The sequence below is a fragment of the Schistocerca serialis genome, chromosome 4 (genome assembly GCF_023864345.2).
Source record: "Schistocerca serialis cubense isolate TAMUIC-IGC-003099 chromosome 4, iqSchSeri2.2, whole genome shotgun sequence".
Lineage (NCBI taxonomy): Eukaryota > Metazoa > Arthropoda > Insecta > Orthoptera > Acrididae > Schistocerca > Schistocerca serialis.
The window spans coordinates 562,996,024-563,009,539 of NC_064641.1; the positions used below are offsets into that span (position 1 = coordinate 562,996,024).

Genomic DNA, 13,516 nt, shown 5'->3' on the forward strand with positions numbered 1-13,516 from the left:
CTAGAACTTTTGTCGTAACAAACTGAGTCCTTGGGACCAGCATGCATTCCAATGCCTCTTTTTCTTTCTAAGTAGGTACACAATAAATGAAAGAAATGTTTTTTGTGTATTACATCACATTTTAAAAAGTCTGTTCAAGCGCATTAGAATATATAGTATTTTTGGTCTTTCCGTTTTCTAAAAAAACGAATAAATTTCACATTCGTGAGCAAGCAACATACGGGGTGTTCAAAAAATCTCTCCGCAGTGCCGTATGATTGTTAGCCGCGCGTGCCTTATGCCGCAGTGAATATACCGAAATGAAACTCAGTGAAATACAAGTTATTAATTTATTGAATATTCATTTTTACTTACAAATTTTCACGTTAAGTGTTGAAAGTGTCCCCCCTGTTTGAATATACAATTCAATTCGTCTAACCATGTTTCCAAACACGTTTCTTCTGTAACAGAAGCTGTGAAAGTGGATATTGCAGTTTTCAATTCATCGATGGATTTTGGACGGTTTTTATAGACAGTTGCTTTCGCTGCACTCCAAAGGAAAAAGTCAGGTGATGTTACGTCAGGCGATCGTTGGAGTCAAAGTCGTGTGAAATTATGCGATCACCAAAAACATCAGCAAACAGTGACGTTGAAACGCGAGCTGTATGCACGGTTGCACCATCTCGTTGAAAACAACCGTTCAGTATTTCGCTTAACACAAGTTCTCCTATGAATGGGTACAGAATATCACTGCAGTGTCGTTGAGCATTTATTGTTTCGTTGAAAAACCCAGGCAGGCGAACAATCATACGGCATGCGCGGCTAACAATCATACGGCACTGCGGAGAGAGACTTTGAACACCAGTTATAATTGACCATGTGGAAAAACACGGATTTTCCACATTTAATCGACATATTTGAATTTTTTTGCCCGCAACTTCCTTCGCTTATACATATGTCACACACACACACACACACAAAATTGTACAGATATTTCATCCGTATCTCTAGCGAATTTCGACCTGCAGTTTCATCTGATTTCTGAGGAAATTTGTAACTCTGTCAGTAAATGATTACTGTTTTGAGGAAAATGATTGTCAATGACATCTGAATCTCCGCTATTGACTCTAGAGAGAACATTTAATGTATCTGTAGTATTGAGAAGTGTGGCGTGATCTTTGGCTCCGAAACACGCTGACGAAATCACTCTTTCTCACGATGTAATTGATACTTTGAACAACCCAAATATCACAGGTCGAGCGTCTTACTTTTAAGGTATTCTACTCAACTTATGCAGGAAGAAAATACAAATATTTTATATAAATAAATGTGTACACAAAATTTGGTCGGAATTGTACGAGGCATTTCTAAGTTATGCTTTCACGTCACCCATTTCCATCGCAGGGTTTCTAGCCCTTTCTTGCTGTCACAGTGAATTTTTGCAGACAGCAAGTGATAAGTGATATTTTCTGAGTAGTTCCTTCAGAGGTTGCAGAGATACTGCTGATATGCCAGTGCCTTTGACCCCTCTCCACCCCCCCCCCTCCCCCCGCTACCTTCTACTCTAGAGGAGAAACGTCATCATAACTGTCACCGATAAATCTAGTGAGCGAGAAAACCATAGATATGATGCTATATCGGTCGTTATAGAATATTTTTTCTCACCCCTAGGGGTGGTTGGAGTATATCGCTTCCACCACACTTTTTCTGCAAATAATTATAAAGATAATGAGTCATGTACGTACAGAATCTGACTGAAAGTGCACCAGATGTTAACCTTCTTATCACCGCCTTTTTACGCCCCTCCCTGTGGGTGTGAGGTGCTTGTTAAACTCCACAGAAACCTTCGCAGGCATTCGCCAAGCAACTCAATAAAATTTCATTTCAGTCGAATGAATGGCCTAGGAATGCATAGAAAACGAGGAAACACTCATTTTTATATATTATATTTGTAATATTTTGTCTTAATTGTACTTTCATACTTAGGATGTACTCAGTTTGACCGTTTTTCGGCTTTTTTATATGTCAAAAGTAGAACCCTGTTTCACAGCTTGGGACCAAGTCGACATCAACATAATTAGCTTCTATTGATGAAAGCATCTTCTAAATGCAGTTTATCTTAAAATATGACCCAGCAACAGTTCATAATATTTTACTAATAAGAGAAGCCACAAACAGATCACAAAACAAAGAATATTTACAATAATTAATATGCCTGCAAGAAACTGGTTCGTTTCTCAGTAGCTTGACAGTCGTTACTCAGTAGCTCCCGTGGTCGTTAGCGAGACTGCCCAGTCGTTCCTACTGAGGTTGTTTTTTTCTTTTCACGGCAAGGCCGTTGCTGGCGGGCTCTCAGGAGAGACAATGCGCATGCGTGTTCGCGTAAGTGTATAGCGAGTGCAGAGCACAGAAGTGGCTCGCGCCGGCCAGCAGTCGTGGGCCAGAAGTGCAGTGAAGTGGCGGTCGTATATTTAGTACATGTTACACACACCAAGTCTGTTGTTGCGTCACGATCCACAACTGACGGAGAACATCCGGATGCGTATCTTTTGCAGTGGCGACTTCTGCTTGAGAACACCAACTCCAGGTATGTCCGGCGTCACAGCTCTCAGACAGAAACTCGCGTTTCTTAGCGCCAGTATCCGCTGCAATGGATTACCCCCGATAACTACGAAGAAGCACCAAGACACGTTCATCATTGTCACATGTCAGTAGGAAGACCAGAAAACTTCACGCGCAGACCTGTTGTTATGTATCATTGATATCAGATCATTGATAAGTGATTCATTCGTTTCCAAAGCTCTAAATTTTCCAAGGTATTACCTGTGCAAATATGACTGATGCGTGAATACAACGGTAAACTCGCCAAGTTTGCATTTTGCATTCTACCAATGTTCTACGAGTGCCCCTGCGCTGACAGGACACACATAAACGTAGGAGTGAAATTCGTTCCATACCTTGCGGAGAAACATCCTGTCAGCGGTCATTAGAACAGCTTTGATGCCTAATCTGAGGTGCTTCAGTGTTCTTGGTGGTGGGGTACAGGAACACAGTCCTTAATGCAGTTTCCAAGGAAAAAAGTCAAAAAAGACGATAGGTCAAGAGACCTGGGGTGGGGGTGGGGGGGGGGGGGCGGGGCCGAAGGAAACAAATCCACATCAACTTCACCACTACGACCACTCAAAAGATGCGGAAGGTCTTCCTTTAGATAGCAATGAACATGGATGCCCCAATGAGGAGTAGTGCACTGTCTCGTTGGAACATAAAACTATCAGAATCATTAGCCAGTTGTGGCAACAGCTTCAACTGCAACGTAATTATCAAGGTAAGATGTACCAGTCACAGCCTTCTTATAGAAGAAAAACGACTCACACAGCATCGTCTGTGACACTGCACGGAAAACACTAACCTTCGGCGAATCTCGTTCGTGCGCCACAATTTATGAGTACATATTTTCAATGCCTCACACTCTTACATTGTGGTGATTAAACTTTCCAGAGAAACAAAAGGTTGTTTCATCTCTGGATATCAGCTTGAAGCCGAAACGTTCAAGTGCTTCCTGCATTATGAAGAAAAAATTGGGGGCGCTTCCATTTTTAATTGTTGCACAAGTTGCCGGCGGTATGGTTTGAAACGTAACCGCCGTCGCAAAATCTTCAACATTGTCTGCTGCGGTATTCCAAGTTCGTGGCTTGCGCGGACTGATGATTATTTTTGGGCTGCGTACGAAACTTTCCCTCGCTCTCTCCACGGTTACATCTGACACACTTAGTCGACCGGTGCTTTTGTTTTGATAGGGACAAGCAGTGTCCCTATTATTGTCGATATCAACGCACAATTCTGCGTTTACATGGCGATTCTTTTCGATAATTCGTTCTGAATGCACGCTGCGCTGTTATAACGAATAAACATCTCGCATATTCCAACACACAAAAACTCTCTCCTTGCTTTGTCGCCATTTTGTCAAGACACACCACTCGTAGCGCAATGCAAACTCTGTGAGAATACTGTTCTATTAGGAAACAAATGAATCTTTTGTCGTAGTCCTGAACTGTACATTCCAATACGACGGACAAAGCCCAGTCGTGTGATCATCTCTATTGCAACCTTCTCAACATCTTACACAGACTACGCATACTGCATTAGGGAAACACAGTCATTGCACTGTAATTTTTTTATTACTTATTTCGGCCCCAGGCCACGTAAGCAGCATCACTACCATTTCTGCTTATTACCATGGAGTTATAAGATGATTTGAATATGTCACATAACCGGCCGTTGTGGCCGAGCGGTTCTAGGCGCTACAGTCTGCAACCGCGCGACCGCTACGGTCGCAGGTTCGAATCCTGCCTCAGACATGGATGTGTGTGATGTCCTTAGGTTAGTTAGGTTTAAGTAGTTCAAAGTTCTAGGTGACTGATGACCTCAGATGTTAAGTCCCATAGTGCTCAGAGCTATTTGAAGTTTAAGTAGTTCTAAGTTCTAGGTGACTGATGACCTCAGATGTTAAGTCCCATAGTGCTCAGAGCTATTTGAACCATTTGAATACGTCACATAATAGCTCGTTTGAGCACTCTTTGACGGGCTGCTATGTAACCTGTTCAAGTCATCTGATGACATGATAAAAAGTCGAACAGTATTTCTTCAGTCACATTCACCTCATTTTAGAATGACCGCGTACTTCGAATGTGGAAAGAGAAGTGCACTATGGTTAACCGAAAGACTGATGAACTCAAGTGCTCTAAAAAGAAATACGGAAAATCTGTTATATAAAACAAATAAGAAAAAATGCACAAACGATTCTTTATCGGAAACCAGTTAACTGAGTTTCAAAAAATAATTCTCATTCTTCCCAAGGAACATTCCACGGACTCGCACATACCGCTTACGTAGGGTTCACAGACACACTATTGGGATAAACGGAGGACACAAGACGCTAGTAAACAATCATCACGTGCTCCAGTCAGTCGCTGAATCGAGTGAACACTTGCGAGAATGCTGCTGCTGACAGGAAAATTTCAGTGTAGTGTTCTTTTGACTCATTAAGGACTGAACACTGGCCAGACAGGGACGGTTTGTAGGAATTAGCAGAAATGCTTTCAGCTACAATTACGGCCTTCGCCTTTAACGCAAGCGGTAAGAGTTCACGTTTCTGTCCTTCCTTCTTGCGTCTTTCGCTATGTGACATGCTTTAACCATTAAAAATATGTACTTCACGTCCATTCTCTATCAGTGTTTCTGGAACATTTTACTCGATTCACCTCTTCATTTAACTGCGAAGTATGGGTACGTCTTTGACCCAACAAGGACCGAGTATACAGTTCGCGACCTGACTGTGAAATGACACCGATATCAACGAACATTTATTAAAAGGCTAGTCTACGTTGCACAGTTCCATAGGTCCAGTGCCAACTTTATCTAATGACTCATATTTGGTATTCAAGGCACACTCTAGACACTGTGGACCTCGGAATGTTGAATTCGTTAACGATTTCCGAAATGGTGTATACTATGCGTCTAGCTCCAACTACCATTCGGCGTTCAAAGTCTGTTAAATCCCGTTGCGTCTTTCCCACGTGATTCACGTGAGTACAAAAGACAGCTCCGCCAATGCACTGCCCTTTTATACCTTGTGTACGCGATACTAGCACCACCTGTAAATGTGTAATTATTGCTATCCCGTGACTGGTCACCTCCGTGTATACAGGGTGTTACAAAAAGGTACGGCCAAACTTTCAGGAAACATTCCTAACACACAAATAAAGAAAAGATGTCATGTGGACATGTGTCCGGAAACGCTTAATTTCCATGTTAGACTTCATTTTAGTTTCGTCAGTATGTACTGTACTTCCTCGATTCACCGTCAGCTGGCCCAATTGAAGGAAGGTAATGTTGACTTCGGTGCTTGTGTTGACATGCGACTCATTGCTCTACAGTACTAGCATCAAGCACATCAGTACGTTCCATCAACAGGTTAGTGTTCATCACGAACGTGGTTTTGCAGTCAGTGCAATGTTTACAAATGCGGAGTTGGCAGATGCCCATTTGATGTATGGATTAGCACGGGGCAATAGCCGTGGCGCAGTACGTTTGTATCGAGACAGATTTCCAGAACGAAGGTGTCCCGACAGGAAGACGTTCGAAGCAATTGATCGGCGTCTTAGGTTCAAAAGGTTCAAAAGGCTCTGAGCACTATGGGACTTAACATCTATGGTCATCAGTCCCCTAGAACTTAGAACTACTTAAACCTAACTAACCTAAGGACAGCACACAACACCCAGCCATCACGAGGCAGAGAAAATCCCTGACCCCGCCGGGAATCGAACCCGGGAACCCGGGCGTGGGAAGCGAGAACGCTACCGCACGACCACGAGATGCGGGCGGCGTCTTATGGGGTATGGAACATTCCAGCCTATGACTCGCGACTGGGGAAGACCTAGAACGACTAGGTCACCTGCAATGGACGAGGCAATTCTTCGTGCAGTTGACGATCCCTAATGTCAGCGTCAGAGAAGTTGCTGCTGCACAATGTAACGTTGACCACGTCACTGTATGGAGAGTGCTACGGGAGAACCGGTTGTTTCCGTACCATGTACAGCGTGTGCAGGCACTATCAGCAGCTGATTGGCCTCCACGGGTACACTTCTGCGAATGGTTCATCCAACAATGTGTCAATCCTCATTTCAATGCAAATGTTCTCTTTACGGATGAGGCTTCATTCCAACGTGATCAAATTGTAAATTTTCACAATCAACATGTGTGGGCTGACGAGAATCCGCACGCAATTGTGCAATCACGTCATCAACACAGATTTTCTGTGAACGTTTGGGCAGGCATTGTTGGTGATGTCTTGATTGGGCCCCATGTTATTCCACCTGCGCTCAATGGAGCACGTTATCAAGATTTCATACGGGATACTCTACCTGTGCTGCTAGAACATGTGCCTTTACAATTACGACACAACATGTGGTTCATGCACGGTGGAGCTCCTGCACATTTCAGTCGAAGTGTTCGTACGCTTCTCAACAACAGATTCGGTGACCGATGGATTGGTAGAGGCGGACCAATTCCATGGCCTCCACGCTCTCCTGACCTCAACCCTCTTGACTTTCATTTATGGGGGTATTTGAAAGCTCTTGTCTACGCAACCCCGGTACCAAATGTAGAGACTCTTCGTGCTCGTATTGTGGACGGCTGTGATACAATACGCCATTCTGCAGGGCTGCATCAGCGCATCAGGGATTCCATGCGACGGAGGGTGGATGCATGTATCCTCGCTAACGGAGGACATTTTGAACATTTGAAGTCACGCTGGTACGTTCTGTTGCTGTGTGTTTCGATTCCATGATTAATATGATTTGAAGAGAAGTAATAAAATGAGCTCTAACATGGAAAGTAAGCGTTTCCGGACACATGTCCACATAACATATTTTCTTTCTTTGTGTGTGAGGAATGTTTCCTGAAAGTTTGGCCGTACCTTTTTGTAACAGAGGAAAGCAATTGAATCCACCACGGCAAGGTCCATGACTTGGGGCGGGGGCATGAAGGTATAGCTATTGTTAATCCATAACACCAAAATGAATTACTTAGCGTATCGGAGGTGGTGTTCCTCAGCATCTCACACAGTAAACTGACTTCCCCAGGCAGTTTTACGTTGACCTTCAGTTTAAGTACCATACAGCAACTTGGTACTTTTTCACATCTAGAAAAATCATACCCAGACATGAAAGTTGCGATATGCGACAGAAACAGTACTAGGGCCGATCGAGGATTGAACGCCCAACCCTACGTATATTTGTACCTTGATACTTACTCGCTTAGAATACGTGCACAGTGGCACAGACAATGGTCGTCGGACGCCGTCGCCAGAGGTCGTCCAATAACATCGTCCAATAGCATAGTCACAGTACGTCCGCTCTCTTTCTTCAGTTTTTGCGGGGACAAGGTGGTTAGGTTAGGTTAGAATCTATTGTATGTATGAAGCAGGTTAGATTTTAACTTCTTACGAACGGATGCATACCGCGACACCTGTTATTAGAGACGAGTGCTGCATTGCTGCTTTTTCTACCACAAAGATTCCGAATGCATGTGAATGAGCTAGATCTGTCTCGAAAACAAGAGGCGAGCATTGTACATTCTGTTCTGTGCAATCGGATAAACGAGACAAGTTTTACGAATATGTGTTATCACGGAAGAAACGTTCTGTTACATACGAGATAATTTGTGGTGACCTTGTAAAGTAAGTTACGAACACTCGCTTTCACTGTATTTACTTAAACTTGTGCAGATGCACGCCAGTTCAATGATTTCATTTATCGTAAGAGTGAAAGACAAGCAGAATGTTTAGCATAAGATACTCTAAACACCTGAAGCACTGAAAAGTGGAAATACATACCGTACACCACATTTGTAGAACACATAACAGAATTACAAGCCTGCTGGCATAGAATGCCAGTAAACAGTAAATAGTAATTTCTAGACAGCTACATACCCAAAAAAAAAAAGATCCACTACAGTATTATAAGCGTAAGATACGCCACCCTCCTCAAAGATTTTGCCTACTTGTGGTTTCCAATTAACGTGTGATATTAGTCCATAGAGTCCGAACTATATGTCGATTATCGTATTTCCATCGTCAGGATGCCACAAACTCTTCTTTCTTGGAATAAATTAATCAGTTCCTCATACACCAAATTGTGTGTGTAAGAACGTTGGTCGATCTGACGGAAGAAAATAAACTGATTTGAATTTCACCGACTGTCGTCCGAAGTGTGTACGTTCTGACGATGATATCGGCTATTGTGTGACCGTGCACGTAATGGTGTGCTTATTATAAAAGATCGGTCGCGTCTTCGGCCGATGTCGATCGTCGGTGGAATCCACCGATATCGGTGTCATTGTGATCTCAGTCACAGGTACGTGTCCGGGCTAGGCGGCGCAGGGATAGCACACTGGACTCGGGAAGACGATGGTTCAAATCCACGTCTGGTCGTCCAGATTTAGGTTTTCCGAGATTTACCTAAATCGCTCGAAGAAAACGCCGAGACGGTTCCTTCGAAAAGGGAAAGCCCGATTTCTTTCCCCAGATCCGTAAGAAAATTCAAGTTTGTGCTCCGTCTCTAATGACATCGCTGTCGACGGGACGTTAAACTCTAATCTTCCTTCCATTTTTTATTCCACGAATCGATGTCACGCAGCTACGAAAATTAAGGGAATTAACGGGTAGGTAACTCCACTGCTATATAGTTACATGACCATCAAGAATGTAGCTGACTTAGTATCTCAACGGGAGCAGAACGAGCACGGTCACATCTCGCTCATAATAGTGGCGTCATCGTGTCATTAAACGAGTTAGTTTTGATGAGAAAATGTGTCACGCACGGCATTCCTCCTGCTGTCGAAGCTTCGAGCCAGATGCACGGAATTTTAGCGACGCTAGAATAAGCGCCGAGAAACAAAGCTTGAATAAGCTTTCGTGCCGGCGGGACATCTATTGCCGTCGCTGATACAGGACGCAGTTAACTTTTCGCGGCGAAAGAAAGCTACTATCATGTATGTGTGCCCGGAACCGACTCAGGAATATTAAAAATCTTCGTAAACCGGGACCAAGTATACCTGTAACAATCGGCACTGGTGTGTTAGAAGCGGCCCCTTTTAAATGGGACTGCGTTTTTAAAGCGTCTTATCAAACAAAAATTCGACGTTATTTATACATACTGCATCATCAATCAATATGAATTACGAATATACTAGAAATATGCCACACACTCTCACGCTCTTAAGGCACATCATAGTAAAAGACAGAGCAAGACAAATGGGGATTAGTATTCTGTGCTTTCCTCAACAAGGTTACGTACAAAATATTCTTTAAATTGTTTTCCACAGCTATCACAAGGAAAAAAAACATTTTGATGCAGATTCAGTAAGGAGGAGAGGTACATACTTCGAAGGGTGATAGTGATTCCGAACAAAAAAACTTCAAATGGACGTGCGCCCTATTCCGAATTGTTTCCGAGGTAGAACACATTTAGTGTACATTGTTACTTATTTCCTGTATTATTTATTTTTCGCATCTATCGTAGTAGAGTAGAAAGAGCTCAGACGAAGAATTTGATACGGGACACTTCTGGTCTATAAAGTCGGGAAACTACCTCAAATTGGCCTACAAAAATGACGTAAACTACAGCGCATGTGCGTCGCGCGAGATTTTCAGTATTCTCGCTCTCTCTTCGTGCAAACTATTAGCCCTACAGAAAAAAAATGAATAGCTCCTTTTTTGTAGAAAATTTAATGTAGTGTGATTCTGTGTTGAGGCACGATTTCGCTGGAAGGTGTGGTTCCTGAGTTATTGAAAAAAAAGAAAAACGTACAAATGTGATTAAACGTTTTTTATCTAGGTAACCGTCCGTAAAAGGGTACATGTCCACATGACGTTTTTCGTTCAAGATCATAATGCTATCACCCCACAGAGTATGAGACCTTTCCTTCTGACTCACTCTGTATATTGACACCACAAAGCTGCCAAAATTTCTTTGTTCAACAGTATCGACAGTACGCCATCTTCTAGAGGACTTCAAAATTTTTTAAATTTATCTCTACCATATGATTATAATTTTAACTAATCAAGGAATCCTGATATGGTCCTCAATGACCGAAGGCAGTCCAATTACTCCCCCTTACTAACGTCGCAGGAGCTAGATATTATTTCTGTCACCATAAGATAATGAGCTTGTTAGAACTGTTCCACACCCACGTTCCATAGACTTCTTTTCCCTTCCGCTATTTTTCGGCCTGTTCATCGAATTCATCACTTTGTCCATTTGACATAGTAGCGGTAGTACTCACTTGTACAAGCACATTTGGCCGCCAGCCGCGGTGGCCGAGCTGTTCTAGGTTCTTCAGTCCGGAAACCGCGCGACTGCTACGGTCGCAGGTTCGAATCCTGCCTCGGGCATGGATGTGTGTGATGTCCTTAGGTTAGTTAGGTTTAAGTAGTTCTAAGTTCTAGGTGACTGATGACCTCAGATGTTAAGTACCGTAGTGCTCAGAGCCATTTGAACCATATTTGGCTTCTACATTCATCTGGTTTTAATATCTGAATATACTGTAGTACAGTAGTTATTTGATAAGAGTCTTTTTAGGTTTCGTATCGATGCTGTCATAAAGTGTCAGGTATCTTTGTACAACCATTTATGTGCAGCTATGAATCCTCGCTGGAGTTTTTGGACTATCTGTTTAGTATCAAATTATATGACGATGGCCTAAGAAGCCGAAAGTCGTTTGATAACAAGCTATTAAATAAATATTACTGTGGAACATTAATACTGTGTATTGAAGTTTTCAATTATCTTATAAATCTACTTATCGCTATAACAATAGGTAGCCCTAGAATACGTCATGACATCATATATCCCAGGATACATCTCCGACAGACTTGTTACACGGTACTCTTAACACAAAACTGTGCATGTGGTGTACACCATTTTCAAAACTGTATGCCTAGCAGACGATGATATACTGCCGAAACTAGTTCCAGAACAATGAAGATCTTTGCAGATTTGTCGTCGTTATTCTGAAATGAGCATACCCTCAGCTCCCTCTCATAATTTAAGTTTTCGCGGACTGCTAACGTCGTAAGTTTCTGTTGCCTCTGCTGTCCAGTTGGGGTTGTACGGCAGTTTGGAAAAGGATACAATGGAGCGGCTTTGCTTTATTTTATTAGAGATAAACAACCCCTTTCCTTGTCCCTTACCACGCCTGGAATGTCTGCCTATACCATATGGATGAGTGGTCGAGTGTTTTTCAGATGTAACAATACCAATCTAAATATTTTCGTTCCGCAGATATCCTCTAATGCAAAATGCTGCAAATCCGAGGCCTCGCCGGTTTTTGTGCCGCTCTACTGGCTAGCTCAATGGCGCCATTCCCTTCCTTACAGAGAACCATTTTCCGTTTTCAGCGGACGGTTGGAGACCGGTTTTTTAAGTCAGCCATAGTGGCCGACGTCCTGGTGTGGGTATGTCCGTTCCTCTGGAACGCGACAGTGTAAGACAGGTTGCTTTGTGCAGGTTAGGATGAGGATAGACGTGAATAAATCAACGCTTTAATGCGTTGCTACTAATTATTTATGTTTTCAGTGAAGCTCAGGCTTTCAGTCAAATTGATTTCACATTTTACGTGCGATCATACAAATGTGCATTGTTGTTCGTTCGTTACCGACCCCGTGGGTTTATTATGTTAGTTGTTACTAAGTTTAATATTTCATGTTTCGGTATGTTTGTTCAACGCCAGTGACTTTGCGGAGTGTTAATTAGTTGTGACGTGCTACGTGAACGAATTTGTTCCGTTGAAGCCAATATCTTTTTTTGTGCATCGTGACTGCTGACCCACCGTGCTCGCCTTCTGATCCAAATTTCCGATTATTATTCTTTCAGCTAATCGCATTCAACGAGATTTCCACATTATATGCAAGCGCAGTCCTTTTGGTTTACTTTTTCCGCATTATACGACGGACAGCTTGAACACATACTTTGTGTGGCGCTGTCCACCACGTGTCTTCGCGTCGGGGTGTTAAGAGTTAAAGATCATTTCCATTAGAGAGCGCGGAACTCACTGAATGTAACGAATACATGCTTACTGCTATTAGTAAACCGGGCTCTGTCCTTCCCTGTCCATCGGTAGGCGCCCTCTTTTGTTGTATCGTACTAATTACATTGGGTCTAACGAATCCCCACACGCATGATAATCGCTCCATGGTTCAGATTTTATTGAAATACTCGGGTTTTTGTAGGTGTGATGAACTTAGTACTTCTCGAACTTTTGTCTGATTGATTATTCGGGGTGAATCGACCTATTCCTTTTATTAACTTCCAAAGCATAAAATTGTATAATTATTGCTGATAAAGTAATTAATTTGATAAATAATACCTTGTGTAAGGGACCTTTATTCGTGATGTAGATATATGCATATAAGTATTCGTTATACTCAGTGTAATTAGTACGATGCAATAAAAGAGGGAGCTTACGGATATACAAGGGAAGGACAGAGCCACTCCGCAAAGTAAAACACATTAATTCTAATAAAATTGGTTCACTGAGAATCGTAAGCATGTAAACAGAGATTCGTTACACTCAGTGTAATAGAAATGATCTTTAACTGTAACACCCCAAGTCGCGAACACTTGTTGGACAGCACACCACAAAGGATAGCTTCAAATTACCGGACGTATAATGTGAAAATAATAACCTAAAAGGACCACGCTTGAATATAACGTGGTAAGCTCGCTGAAGATGATTAGATAAAAAATAATAAGTGGAAATTTGGACCACAAGGGGACGGTGTGGTTAACCATCACTCATGATGTGGAGAGGGAAATTAACAAATGCTCAATTGTTGCGATTGGTTCCTGGTTGATTCACGCTTTTCACATTCTTTGCTCCTTTTAATAATGCCATGTGTGTTAAATGATGGGATTACATTCGCAAGAGGTAATATCCATGTAATTTACACTATGTGATCAAAAGTATCCGGACACCT

The 13,516-nt window shown here is 42.5% G+C and overlaps 2 protein-coding genes across 3 annotated transcripts in view; one reads left to right on the top strand and one right to left on the bottom strand.

Annotated features, from left to right (window-relative positions):
- Positions 1-13,516, bottom strand: part of LOC126475304 (uncharacterized) — a 598,246-nt gene that overhangs the window by 309,898 nt on the left and 274,832 nt on the right. The gene's annotated exons all lie outside the window — the stretch shown is intronic.
- LOC126475303 (D-glucuronyl C5-epimerase B) overlaps positions 2,429-13,516 on the top strand; it is a 417,781-nt gene continuing 406,693 nt past the window's right edge. The window contains exon 1 of the mRNA XM_050103072.1: positions 2,429-2,566. The gene's annotated coding sequence lies outside the window, so the exon portion shown is untranslated. The remainder of the gene's footprint in view (positions 2,567-13,516) is intronic.